The sequence below is a fragment of the Panthera pardus genome, unplaced genomic scaffold (assembly GCF_024362965.1).
Source record: "Panthera pardus isolate Hobbes unplaced genomic scaffold, ASM2436296v1 HiC_scaffold_3, whole genome shotgun sequence".
Classification (NCBI taxonomy): Eukaryota; Metazoa; Chordata; class Mammalia; order Carnivora; family Felidae; genus Panthera; species Panthera pardus.
In genome coordinates, this window is record NW_026526876.1 from 34,187,972 (window position 1) to 34,200,275 (window position 12,304).

General features: G+C 42.7%; 1 long non-coding RNA gene across 4 annotated transcripts in view; it reads right to left on the reverse strand.

The window, feature by feature from the left end:
- LOC109260928 (uncharacterized) overlaps positions 1 to 12,304 on the reverse strand; it is a 148,479-nt gene that overhangs the window by 26,306 nt on the left and 109,869 nt on the right. The gene's annotated exons all lie outside the window — the stretch shown is intronic.

Sequence of the window (12,304 nt, forward strand, 5' to 3'; positions counted from 1 at the left end):
AAATCGGAACAGATTCATGTCTTCCACACTCCAAATACCCTGGTTTTAAATCATTCAAATCTGACAATATATCCGTAGCCCAATCAAAGACACAAATAGTTAAAGAAATATTTGTCATGGAGTTCTGAAGAAGGCGAGTCCTAAAAGCAACTTGACAGAGTTTGCATCCAGCCCAATCCAGGAAGGAGTAAGGCTGCACTCGACCACATTAGTGCAATGGACAGTCGGGGCACGTTCCTCAGGCCTTAAGATCCCACATTTCTCTTCTGGCCCCATTTTTTACCAACCAAATTCCATATCACAGCCTGGTTTCTCTAATACCCAGACACAACACAGAAGGTGCTCCAGTTTGCAGATGGGAATTTCATGCTTGCAGAACAGACCATCTCTTGATGTTAAATTAAAAAGTTTGCATTCTGGCTCATTCATCTGGCACCTAGGAATTAGGTTACTGTGAGTCGGCTCCTGAGAATCTCTTTGGTTCTGGTGCACTAACAAAATGATGCTTCTGAACTTACCAGCCTAAGAAGAGTCTAAGACAAAGGGAGTGTCACCCCATGAAGCTCTGCCTCAGAGACCAGGCAGCCTGACCGGATGGCATTCCCGTCTCATCTCATTCTACACACAGTGGTTAGGTGGTTGAGTTCATGGGAAGTTTCCTGTTTGAGGTCTGGCATGGAATGGCTCAGCTCTACCGGACATAAAACCAAGAGGTCTTGATTTAGAGAAGCATCAGGAAACTGTAGATCTCATTTCTAACCTTGTTCCTAGTCAGGGTGGGCTCAAGGTTGAAATGATGGCTGCCAGCTATTCATATTTCCCACAGATGAGCCGTAGCTTCAACATCAATCATGGGTTGCAGAAGCCACAGGGGACTTTCTGTTTGTGACCCTAAGATTAACAGGATATAGGGTGACAGGATAGGATATCAAAAGTCCCCCCCTGAGTCCCTTTTAACACAGGCTACAAATTGTTGGGGGGGGGTAGTAATCAGAAGTGAAATCAAATGTACTAGGTTTAGATGAGGTTTAGATCTAGGTTTAGTAAAAGGAGAAGATGCTATGTTTGGCAAATTCGGGGGAGGCACCGGGAGACACAGACAAAATAAGAAGGGAAGAAAGAGGTAAATAGGCATGCTTGTGTGGCCGCAGAGGGAGATGAGCCAAGAAGAGGTCATTCGCAGCGCCCCCAAACAGAACAGAATGTTCAGTGGGAGTGGGTCACAGGCATCGTGTCCAGCGCCCCAGCTACAGCACCACCCCCTCGTATTAATGACACGAAGCCAACACAGTAAACAGCGATTAGTGATACACAAACCTGTGGTTCAGGTACTCTATCCGAGAGAAGGTCCACACAGGAGTTCAGGGGCTATGGCCGGAGGAGGGGATCGGAGGGGAGACAGCCTTGGGTTGCAAATGAAGAACAGATATTCACATCCATCCCAATTTTGGTACCCATGTATGCCCTGGCTCTTCAAGAGAAGCCCTGATTTTTTGTAGTTTTATGCTTTTCAATAAAAATCATTTGTGAAGTGTTTCAGCAGAGATGTGGTTTCAATTCTTTTAATTTTGTGAGATGTATAATAGAAATCAACTTGCAAAGTAAAAATCCGCCTGTAAGTTGGATAATGCAGAGTTCGTGAAATAGAGTCACCACAACCATCTTGGCTATTGTGCCAATAAGTACAAATCCATATGATACACGGGAAAATATATGTTTTATAAATGACATGTTAAATGTTCTACTCACCTTCAATTTAATCTTTGGCAAAAATCCGTCACTAGAGTTCCTATTTGTATTTCTCTCTCTCTTTCTCTTTCTCTCTCTCTCTTTCTCTCTCTCTCTCTCTCTCTCGCTCACACACACACACACACACACTTGCTATATTAATCTGCTATTCCCACTGTAACAAATGAGCACAAATTGGCTCAAAACAACACAAATTTATTACCTTATTTCAGAAGTCTGACACGGCCCCACTGAGCTAAAACAAGCTGTTGGCAGAACCCTGTTCTTCACTGAAGGTCCTAGAGGACAACCTGTTTCCTTGTCTCTTCCAGCCTCCCACATTCCTTGGCGTGTGTCTCCCTCCTGCCTTCGAAGCCAGCAACTTCATCGCTCAGGCTCTGCCTTTACCACATTCCTTCCCCAATGCTGACTCTCTTCTACCTCCCTCTTCCACCTGTAAAGACACAGCCCCACCTGAATATTTCAAGATAATCTCCCCACTTTAAGGCCAGCTTATTAGCAACCTTAACTCTGTCTACAACGTTAACTCCCCTTTGCCATGTAGCATAACAGAGTCATAGGGTTCTAGGTATTAGGAGACGAACATACTGGGGGTGGGGGGAGGGTGTTATTCTGCCTGCCACACTCTCCTACATCTAAACCAAAGGGAAAGCAGAGAGAGAGAGGTCTCATATATTACCTCCATAAAACACCAACACCCAGAGTAGAACTTGATGCATACGGTAACAACGTCCTGAGTGTTTAAATCCATGAACGAATCAAGTTTCCGTGTTGTGCTTCAAGCCTCAGGCAACACAAGTGATGTTAAGATAGTATATATTCAGGCTTCTAGCTTAACTAATGGTTTGAAGATGTAAACATGCTCCATAGCCTTCCGGGGGTCACCTTTTTATAGCAACAATAACAACAATTAACATTTGCTGAGTACTTCTCAATGTGCCAGACAAAGTGTTCATGTTCTCTGTGTGCATTTCCTGCACACCCACTCATTTTTGAGGAACCTCAGGCAAGAGACATTCATAACTTACCAGAGTCGCATGGATAGTTAGCGTCAGAGCCAGGATTCAAACCCAGAACTGTGTGACTTCAGACCCTGCACTTTTAACCATCATGCAACACTGCCTCTTTTTTTATCCAACATATATTTTGCAAAAATTTATTTCCTAATTGACTGTTATGATTTCAGTATGAAAGAAAAAGGACAACTAGCTGGAATGATACTGTCCCTCCTGGCCAATCTGGCCACTCTCCCCGACCTCTCCTCTCACTCTGGGAGACAGTGGAGTGAACAAAGGGGGAAAGAGAAAGGGTCATGGTCCAGGTGGGGAATGAGGAAGGCAGAGATGGAAGGAAAGAATGGGAGTGAGATCTAGCAAAAGGTGTTTGGGGATGTTTTTCACTTGCTCAAAGGAAATAGGACAAATTCAAGCCTTCTTAGGGAAGAACTAGAAGATGGGTTCACTGTGCTTCATGCTACTTTAAACCCCAGTTATTATAACACAATATAATATACAGAATCCTCTGGTAACTTCCTCAGAGTGGAAATAGCATATATCCTAAAATATAAATATCTGTAAACAGATAACATAGTAGGAGTAAGAATAAAATATACCAAACAAAGAAATTGGGATATAATATATTGAAAAGTGAGAACTTATTTTTTTAATATTTTTTTAATGTTTACTCATTTTTGAGAGAGAGAGAGAGAGAGAGACAGAGTGCAAGCAGGGCAGGAGCAGAGAGAGAGGCAGACACAGAATCTGAAGCAGGCTCCAGGCTCTGAGCTGTCAGCACAGAGCCTGATGCAGGGCTTGAACCCACTAACCATGAGATCATGACCTGAGCCGAAGTCAGACATCTAACCAACTGAGCCACCCAGGTGCCCTGAAAAGGAAGAATTTAAGACACCAAGGATACTAAAATAAATTTACAAGTTTAAAGCAATCTATTAAAAATATATATATAACTTCCCAGCAAACTATAGCCAAAGCCAGAGCATAGAATGATATCAGCTTATTTTACTTGACCAAAATAGACTATTCTAATACATACACACACACATACACACACACACACACACACACACACACACACACACACACACATACTTTAGTAATAGCACCACTGAGCACATTTTATGTGCAATGCATGAATTATCTAATTTAATTCCCACAATAACCCCTTATCCATCAAGGTGAGTATTAATCTCAGTTCACATTTGAGGAAATTGAGGCCTGAGGGGTTGGGCAGCAGATGGCAGAATCAAAATCTGAACTTAAAGCTAGTAACTAGAACATTCATCAGCATAAATGTAGACTGACCTTTACATGGACTGTGCCTATAAAACGTCAACTCTTGCAATTAACGTTTATTTCTGAGTTCATCAGGGGACAGAGGTATGCCTATTAGGCTAGGCTTTTTTATGTAGCCCTTGTGACCTCCTGACAACTTCATTGGTCTCCTCTGTCTCAAGACCTGTGGGATCGTGGCTGAAGGGCAGACAAGTAGTGTTTACAATCATCACTTCTCTCTACCCTCAACTATGCACTGAAGTTTACAGATTACACAGGTCATATACATATATTACATGACAATTACATAGCTCATCTATGGAGGCTGCACACAGATAGCATAGTATGTGTGTGTACATAGCATGCAGATTACATCGTTTCTGTATGTGCATTGCATATAAATTACATAGTTCATGTATGTATGTTACATAGAGATTATACAGCTTATGTATGTACATTAATTCATTCACTCCCAGCAACAGCCCTATTAATTACAGGAGGATTGTTAGTCCCATTTTAATGATAAGAAAATTGAGACCAAGAGGTTAAGATTGCCCAGTGTGTTTAACCCCCAAGCCAAAGCCCCTTCCACTAATCCAAACTGTAACAAAGACATAAGAAAGATACAGCATTGGGGCGCCTGGGTGGCTCAGTTGGTTAAGCAACCAACTTCGCTTCAGGTCATGATCTCACGGTTCATGGGTTCAAGTCTCGTGTCAGGCTCTGTGCTGACAGCTCAGAGCCTGAAGCCTGCTTCAGATTCTGTGTCTCCCCCTCTCTCTGCTCCTCCCTGGCTCACATTCTATCTCTCTCTCAAAAAATAAGCAAACATTAAAAACTTTAAAAAGATAAAGAAAGAAAGAAGGAAAGAAAGAAAGAAAGAAAGAAAGAAAGAAAAAAAAAAAAAAAGAAAAAGGGAAAGAAAGATACAGAATCATCAGGATAATTTTTAAAGGGGGCAGGGAATTCTCTGAAACAAGAAGCATAGAAAAAGCAATCATTCCTAACCAAAAGAAAGGAGAGAGTGGGGGAAGAATAAATCCAGTTTTCCCAAACCAAAGACAAGCAGGAAAATAGGTAAGGAGAACGTCACCCACAAACATAAAAAGGAGCAACCTAGAAATAAATCTGCAAAGATACTGTAAACACAGAGGAAGTCACAGTAAATACAAGCATGAAATTTGAAGCCAGTGGTTAAGAAGGGGATGGGCTCCAGGGGCCTGGTGCCACCAACACTGGACAACCTCGGGCAAGTCTATCTCCTTTTACTGTGTAAATTCTTTCATCTGTAAGGGAGAGTCCACCCAAGTAGTTACTTGTCCATAAAACAGGTTAAGAGCCTTGAAAAAAGAATCCTTTTAGCCAACTATACAATTAGTCTAATTCCTGTCTAAAAGCAGACCGATTAGAATGTGTATCAAACATGTACTAAGACAGCATACTCAACACTGTGTTTATGATATAAGCCTGTAGAAAAGATCAATGTAGCACATATATACTATGGATGCCATGACAATAAATAATAAGTTGAATTTTATTACATCTTCTTTTTCTTTGTTTTAATGTTTTTGTTTGTTTGTTTTGAGAGAGAGTGCAAGTGCAGAAGGGGCAGAGAGAGGGAGACAAGATCTGAAGCAGGCTCCATGCTGACAGCAGAGAGCCCGATGTGAGGCTCAAACTCACTAACTGTGAGATCCTGACCTGAGCCAAAATCAGATGCTTAACCAACTGAACCACCCAGGTGCCCCGACGTCTTTGTCATGGCAGAAAATCTAATTAACGCTATACTACTCTTCAAATATCCTTGCATATTTCACCAAATCATTCTCCTACAAAAAATAATAAGTGAACCACCATCATCACTCTTCTGGGTAGGTGCAGGAGCCTCCCAGCTGCCCCCCACACGCTTACTTGTGCTCTCATGCATTTTCTGCAAGGCAGCCAGGGTTATCTTTTCACAGCACAAATGCAATCATGGCACGGCACTCCCCTGTTTAAAATCTTTCTGTAGAAAATTCTGACATTTGGGGCACCTGGGTGGCTCAGTCAGTTGAGCATCCGACTTCAGCTCAGGTCATGATCTTGCAGTCCATGAGTTCGAGCCCTGTGTCGGGCTCTGTGCTGACAGCTTGGAGCCTGGAGCCTGCTTCAGATTCTGTGTCTCCCTCTCTCTCTGCCCCTCCCCACTCATGCTCTATCTCTCTCTGTCTCAAAAATAAATAAACATTAAAAAAAATTTTTTAATTCTCTCGATAAAATTAAAAAAAAAAAGAAAACTCTGATGTTTAAGATCAAAATACTCAGGAAGTCTGGGACTTCCTGTGTGTATCCCCAGCTTTATCCCATCATCCTCTGTTGCTCTCTCTGTGCCATCACTTAGAGTAGGTATTCAATAAATATTTGTTGAAGGAATGGATGAATGAATGGATAAATGAATAAAAAAATGAATACATTAGGAATTTTTTTAATGTTTATTTTTAAGGGGGGGGTGCAGAGAGAGAGAGGGAGACACAGAATCTGAAGCAGGTTCCCGGCTCTGAGCTGTCAGCACAGAGCCCGACTCAGGGCTTGAACTCATGAACCGAGAGATAGTGACCTGAGCCAAAGTCGGCCACTTAACCGACTGAGCCACCCAGGTGCCCCCCAGTATTTTTTTAATAGGAAGCAACATTTTGGCGAGCCAAACAAATAAGTGGTTGGATTTCAGACACCAACAACTATCAAGTGGAAAAGAATTCTGGAGGGCAAGGACCTTCCCACAGCCCTCCATACGCTGACCCGGCCATAACACGAACCACCCTGGACTCAAGGTAAAAGCTACCAGGACAGACTTCAGCAAACTGCGTGAGATGATGTCTCAGCAAACCAACACTGCACTTACTCGAAATGTCTCCTTAAATGGCAGAAGAAAGGAACGTCCCAAGAGCACTGAAGCTAATGTTCAGGTTAATTCAAGGATTATCAGTGACAACAACCTTTGTATAAGGGATTTGTTGACCTATCAAGTTGGGCAGATTAAGATGATAAAAAGGAGAAAAAAGAAGAGATGAAACCATTTCAGTCTTGCACTAGTGCTCCCCACCCACTACGGGATCTGTTTGTCTTCTGGAGCCTCAAATGAACAAAAATCACCTCAACAGAGCTGGTGGCATGCCAGAGGTAGTGTAAAAGGACTTGGGGATCTTTCTAAAGCCAGGCTTAAACCGGATTGCCCTGGCACTCCTCTCAAAGAAGCTATCTGGCTGGAACATCTCTTCCCTTCTCAGAAAGATTTGGTGGCAGCTGTTAAAGGAAACTGGGAACAGGGAGGGGATGGGCCTCCTTTTTTGAAGGTGACGGTGATGATATATGAGACTCACCTCCCAGTATCATGGGATAGGCCGACCCATTCTCCCCAAGCTCCACAATGAGGTACTCAGTGACAAATGTGTCACTCAAATGAGGATGGCTTCATTGCTATCAGGTGAAAAGATCCTGACAACCAGGTACATGTGGCTTTCTCTGGTGGTGATAATGCTAACCTACCACGGCTCCCTGAGATCTGGCAACTTTGAGTTCAACGTATAAATGGGTAAATAAAGATCAGTAACTGCTCCTAAGCACCCCAAAACAGATCCTCACATAACAGGCTGTGTCACTGGCAGAGTACTGGCTTTGCAAAAAATAAAACAAAACCAAACCCCAAACTCCCGATCCATGAAGGATGTTTGAAGGCAGGAACTGTGTCTTATCAGTCTAGTCCAGAGCACTTCTAAAGTAAACTCTCAGTAAAATAAATAATTAAGTGAATTAAATTAGAGGAATTTAACCCTAATTATTTGTGGCTATGGAGTTTAACCAGCAGTGGAATCAGAGGCAAAATGCATAGTTTTAAGGGTAGAAGAAAAAAGGAACAGAAACATTTTAACCATACCTTGCTGTTTGTAAATGAACACGTGCATCTATCAACATCCCACAACTGCAAAAAATTCAGTGAATCTGAAGCATCATCTTTATGGTTTTAAAAAATAATAATAAAGTAGGACACCTGGGTGGCTCAGTCAGTTGAGCATCCTACTTCAGGTCATGATCTCATGGTTCATAGGTTTGAGCCCTGCATCAGGCACAGAGCCTGCTTTGGACCCTCTGTCCATGTCTCTCTCTGTCCCTCCCCTGCTCTCATGTGCTCGCTCTCTCTCTCAAAAATAAACATTAAAAAATAAAAAATAATAATAAAGTAGAGAGAATCAGGAGCTCTGCAACAATATCATGGAATCCTTCTGTTAGTCCTAGCCCTGCCATTAACTGGCCATGGGCCCTTGCCCAAAGTACCTACCTTCTTTAGTTTCCTGTCTATAAAGTGATGGGTATGACAGAGGCGATACACGTGGTTCATTTCGAAGTCCACTGTTGCATTGCTATTACACGTGAAAATCCTACACATCTTACTGGTAACTAAAGGCCAAGGAAAGAATGAGCCTTTAGAGCTTTACACCACTGGATTCTGACTTTTTCTATTCATATGCTCCTTGACAAGCTAATGAAAGCTTAACTTCCTCTCAGAATAGTGAACATACGAATATGCAAAGACAATTCTGCACCGTTTCAGAGATTTTACTAACTTCCTGAAGCCTGTCCACTGAGTTCCACGTGAAAAACTCTCAGTCTGAAAGGAGGCACGGTCTCATTTTTTCTCTTGGGGAAATACTCACCTGGAATACAGAAGCTGCACGAGCTTAAGCATCGATGGTCAAGCAAGGCCAAAGATATTTTGTTACAGCATGAACAAGAGGAGAACACAACACTCCCTAGGAAGTATTCTTGCCAAAAATGTCAGACAGGAATCTCATGAAGCCTTCAGATCCAACTACTATCTTACAAGGAATATAGGGGTCAGGGAAACATGTTAAAAAATACCATGGGGAGGCAATCAGTAAAATCTGATTTTACTGGGAAAACTCTACAGGATTTGTCTTTCCTTGGCGGCCATTCTTTCTGACGCCATGACCTGGGACCTCTTGTTCCCTCTCAACCATGAGAGTCCCTTAAGGATCGATTCCATGGGAGAGCTCATGTTTTCTAACCACACCTGGCCACCATCACCTTCCTTTTTCTTCTCATTTGTATCTCACGTAGTCTATTCCACCCAATCCACTATTGCTCTATCTTCTTCCCAAGACCAAGGTTAACAAACTCTTATGGAGGGCCTGCCACAGCCTTCTGGAAACTGGAAACAGTATTCACGACTTAAAGGTGAGTTAGCCAGAGCCTGGGCCTTTAAGCGTCCTTACAATTATGTGCTGGGGTAACTAGGCAGTCGCTTAATGTGCAGTATATGCATTCCCCACTCTTGCTCTCTCTCTCAAAAAAAATATTTTTTTTTTAAAAAAGAAGGCAATTTTGTTTCCGATTCTGTGTCTCCCTCTCTCTCTGCCCCTCCCCCGTTCATGCTCTGTCTCTCTCTGTCCCAAAAATAAATAAAAAACGTTGAAAAAAAAAATTAAAAAAAAAAAAAAAAAAAGAAGGCAATTAGCCTTTATCCCTTGAGTTCTTTAAAAAAAAATAGCTTAAGGGGCGCCTGGGTGGCGCAGTCGGTTAAGCCTCCGACTTCAGCCAGGTCACGATCTCGCGGTCCGTGAGTTCGAGCCCCGCGTCGGGCTCTGGGCTGATGGCTCAGAGCCTGGAGCCTGTTTCCGATTCTGTGTCTCCCTCTCTCTCTGCCCCTCCCCCTTTCATGCTCTGTCTCTCTCTGTCCCAAAAATAAATTAAAAAAAAAAAATAGCTTAAAAATAAGTGCAGCAATTTGCAGTTGACATACCTAAAATCAGAAAGCTGCAAAAAAAAAAAAAAAAAAAAAATCTATTCTTGCCCTTCTTTCCAGCTCTGTGATTCCACAAATTTACAGGTCATTTTACTCTCCTTAAAAATTGTAAAATTAAAAGAATATGATGAAAGTCTAAAAATCCGATAGAAAACATGTAACTAAAGTGAATCCATTTCAGCTTCTTATTTGTTAACTAAATTTTTTAAAGTAAACTCTTCTAAAATAGAATAAATTGTATGGGCTCATTTTCCTAAAGTTATTCTTGCCATCCATAGGTCTACCAATATACACAGATAGAGAGTATCTGAAATAATATTCACCAATTTACCAATGGCTGACTGTGTGGTAGAATTAGGCAGTTTCTAAAAAAATTTTTTCTTATACTTTCTTGTATTACTTCAAAATTTTTTATACTAAGCATGTATCATTTTTACCAAACAGGCAACCAACCAATAATTTTTAAAAATCCACCATTTCTTTTAAAATCCAATGGAGCACCACAGATTGGAAGTTATAAGGAAAATCTTCACACGATGGTTCTAGAAGAGATGACTTCTCTCCAGTCTTCTCAAATGGCACCACCAATTTTTTCCCTACCCTGGTCCTGCTACAACACCAGAAGTATTTTGCTCGAGGTTAACTCCCATAAATCCCAACTCCCACACACTGGTGTAAAATGACGCATGGGCGAAATCCACGGGGCTAAGAGGTCACTGCCACTTCAGACATGCCTACAAAGTACGGAAAAAGGATCATTCCCATCACCAACCACTGAGAGGGAGTTTCAGGAGGCGGTGTGCAGCCTGGCTCTTGCACAACCTACAGATGGATGTTCTCCTCTGTGAGGCTGGGTCCATGTGAACACAATCCAGAGCTGACCTGAACCTTGAGTCAAAACAGATGATCAGGCATCACCCAGGTCCATCAGAACACTGCTCACCACCACACATTCAAACAAGTTCCTCATTTGCTCTATTTTTATCTCATCTCCCTTTTGTCTCTTTCTTGTGTTCAGACGTTAGTGACCATAGAACACTTTAAAAGAGCACTCTCTCTAAGCACCCCCAAGGCTTTCTTTTAGTCTTTTTTTTTTTTTTTTACTGTTTATTTATTGTGAGAGACAGGGAGAGACAGAGACAGAGTGTGAGCAGGGGAGGGGCAGAGAGAGAGAGAAGGAGATACAGAATCAGAAGCAGGCTCCAGGCTCTAAGCTGTCAGCACAGAGCCTGACTCAGGGCTCAGATCCATGAACCGTGAGATCATGACCTGAACCGAAGTCAGATGCTTAACCCCTGAGCCACCCAGGTGCCACTTTCCTTTAGTCTTGGAAATTCCAGAGGAATTTTGCAAGGTTTTGTTGCCAGAGTGGACAAGCAGAGCTAGTGTACTTTAGGTAATTTTATTAGTATTTAGGAATGAGGTTGCCTTTACGACTCTCACCCCTGGGAGAGGCTTCTTCCTACTATCTGGTTTTACAACTCACACTCCCAAAAGGGGCAGGAGGTGATGACATCAGAAGACCAGAATTAAAATCCTAACTCTAAAAAGTTCATCACTGAGCTAACACACATTTATGAAATGCCTAGAAGCCAGACTCCGGTGCTTGAAAGATGGAAGACATAATCCCAGCTTTCGAGAAGCCTGCAGTCCCAGAGGAGTGCAGAGTTACCTGATGAGTGAAGAACGGGGTGGAGTCAGGGAGGTGGCTGGGCCCGAGCAGGGGCTCCCGGCTTCCACAGTGGGGCGGGGATCCTAAACTCTCTGCCCCTCTGGAAGATCTTAAGACCAGAAGAGGTGGTTTCTTCATGGGTGGGGCACCCAACCCGTGCAGGAAAATTCAGAAAACAATTGTGGAAAAAGATAACCCTCGAACTACGTCTGGAAGTCAGGGGAGCTGTTACAGGCAGTAAGGCAGTGAGTATCCAAGCGCAGACCAAGGCAGTGACACCCACAAATTCATGTGCACGTGCAATACATTGCACATGCAAATCAGCTCTCAATCACTGACCTCCATGAGCCCCTGATTCTTTATCTGTAAAATGGGGACAATAACCCTTGTGTGGCTACATCAAGAGCTGTTGCTCGAGTTAAATAAACACCACCAAAGCGCTGTGTAAACTGGGAAGTCCCATTATCACCATGACGATGGGACTCTGTCAAGATTCAACTCAAGGATGACACTGCTATGTGGTGGAAAGAATCCCACCCTGGCTTTGCCACTAACCCACGATCTATCCTCTGCCACACCCCGGCCTCAGTTTTCTTCATCTGCAAGTCAGTGGTTTGGATGGAGCTACACTAAAGTCCCTTCCAATGTTGCCATTTTATTTCAAAGTCCCTTTTAAATTGCTAGCAATTAGCACATGGCTCCCCGCCCCCAGACTATCTCTTTATTCATTCTTAACCTTTACCTTGGCAGACGAAGCATAAGATTCATCAAGCACATTAGACAACCCCTGGC